The following is a 2,719-nucleotide window of genomic DNA, read 5'->3' on the forward strand; positions in this document are numbered from 1 at the left end:
ACTGCTAAAGAGCATGTACTAAAAACATGCTTGTTCCACAATGCCTTCTCTCCCGTGATCCAAATGTCAAGTGACTAATTCCAGGTGTAAGTCAGCACACAGGGAAGGAGCCTCGTGTGTGCTGGTGGGAGAAGACATAAGCATGAGTCTGTTTACACTAAAAAGCTGTAATACTTGACATGTATAAATGAAAATCCTGGAAGAACTGTTGGCTTTATTTTTTGTTCCAGTTCTCTGACCAACTAAACCTTTAGAAGTCTGCAACCTAATTGATTCTCTACAGATTTTCCCAATTTTAAAGATTTTTTTTTTTTTTTAAACTGAAGCTTACTTTTGTAATGCCAACTGTTTCTACCTAGCTCCCTGCTTATCAAAGTTTCTTAATTATCCATGGAACAAATAATTTCTTCCTATAAGTTATAAAATAGTTTAAAAGCCTATCTTCATTTTCTCTTGACGGTAGAAATTTTCTACTGAATTTTTATTTAGGATTAATAGTTTCTTAGTTTTTCATGATTATATTTTAACTTTGCAATTGTTTACTTATGGTAGAGGTATTAACAGTTTATCACCATTATCAACTCCTTTCTTGATATGAAAAACTATTATTAATTTGAAGTCTACTCTTCCTGAAAATAAATTAGTTTAAAAATCTAACATTACTTATTGAATTTGCTTGATAAAATTTCTATTCTATTTCCAAGACAAAAAATTAATCTTTCTAAAGTAGTCTTATGAACCAATATGAGACTGAGTAATTTAGATAGGATCTAGCAAGTTTCTTGATACACTATAAGTATTGCCTCTTGCTTTATATTCTATCCGTCTGCTAATTTAGTTTCTTGCTTGCCTTTTTTGCTGCAGCTGTGCACCGGGTTAACTGTTTCAATGGTTTTCCTACAATAACCCACAAATTTTTTCCTGATCAGTGTGCTGTATGATTGGTTCTTTGTTCCTAAGATAATTATTTTACATTTGTCTACACTGAACTGCATTTGCCATCTGCTGGCCCAATCACCTAAACAATCCAAATCTTTTTGAATCTGATTGCATTGTTCCTCATTATTTCCTCTAGCTCCAATTTTAGGATCATCTGCAAACTTTGAGATCTTTTCTTAAAAGCTTGGACACATTTTATTTTAATATAGAGGGTTTTTTTAGTTTTTTTAACTGACCCTTTAGGCACTCCAGCTGAAATCCTCCAACTTGAAAAGTTTCCATAAAGCTTATCCAAAGATACCTTCCATCTACATAGTCAAAGTATTGCTAGAACTCAATCTATTTTTCCTTACACTGCCATGTTTTTAAAAGAACTATGTCTTCTAAGTTCCTCTTTTCTAAACTACAAATTTTTTAAGGAATGCAAAAAACTCTGTTTTCTATCACGGGAATTCATGGTTGTGTTTTCTTTTTTTATAAAAAACCTTCCCTAAAACACAAATGCTAAAGTTTTCAACCACTCTCTACACATAAATCATTCACAGTATCTACTGTGCCATTCTAGTAATGAGTGTTAGGTATACTGTAGTCTTCTGATCTTGTCCAATTATTTATCTTCCAATACTTCCATTTCCTACTGGTAAACCAGATGTTAGGAAATATCTTTTAAAACCTTATCCACTTCTAAAATTTGAATGATATTTTATCTTAGAGTAGTATAAAAGGTCCCCTATTCTAAAATTTCTCTACTTCCAATTTTCCACATATCATCTGATCATAAACCATCCAATAATTCACTATTTCTTTTGCTGTTTTTCACTAACTTCAATATTATAAATTCTAGAAACGGAAGTAGCATAATTCACTCTTCGAATTTGATTTTCTTGACTAATTTGAATGCAATAAATTATGATAGAGGGAACCCAGTGCAGTTACTAGATCTAGGAAGAATGGCTAACTCTATAAACATCAATGTTTCCTTAATATAACCACATTTTCACAAAGAAACTACCTGTATAATACATTAAAGTTATAAAAATTGAATTGATAAATTTGTTGCATTCTTCTATTTTAAGTGATAGATGAAGGTGACAAACTGAACATGAAATTTTCTTCTGATTAATTCATTCAACAGTCAGTGAAAACTAAAAAATATATAAAGATAAATACAGTTTAGGGCTTGTTCTCAAGAAGTTTGGGGTAAGATATATATAGTTCTGGCTACAAAGTATCAGTAGAAAAGTATAGCTACATGGAATTTGGGAAAAGAGAGAATTTATTTACAGCTACTGTATGGGAGTCCTGGTATAATGGTATAAGATAAACACTGGACTGCCTACTCAAGGTCAGCAGTTCAAACCCACCAGCTGCTCTTTGGAAACTCTATACAGATTCATTATAAGTTGGAATCGACTCGATGGCACTTAACAATAACAACAACTAGATGGGAAGCTTTGTAAAAGAGATACATACAAACTTTGCCAAATATTTTACCTGTTAAAACATATTTAATAAACGATGAATATTGTGGAAGAAAAGACAAATGTAAAATACTATGGGAAGTGCAAAAAAGAAAGGAGTTGAATGGTTGTTTCTGTGTGGTAAAATCATGGGTGTTTTCTATTTGTAAATTTTTTATAATGAACATTTTCATTTTAACAATAAAATATAAAATATTTTATATATTTTTTAATGTTTTATTGTGAATTGTATGATAATTTACAGGGGAGCACATTAGTTGTACGTTCATTCTATCGTATATCATTTCATTGCCATGGTT

The sequence above is a fragment of the Chrysochloris asiatica genome, unplaced genomic scaffold, assembly GCF_000296735.1.
Source record: "Chrysochloris asiatica unplaced genomic scaffold, ChrAsi1.0 scaffold00267, whole genome shotgun sequence".
NCBI lineage: Eukaryota > Metazoa > Chordata > Mammalia > Afrosoricida > Chrysochloridae > Chrysochloris > Chrysochloris asiatica.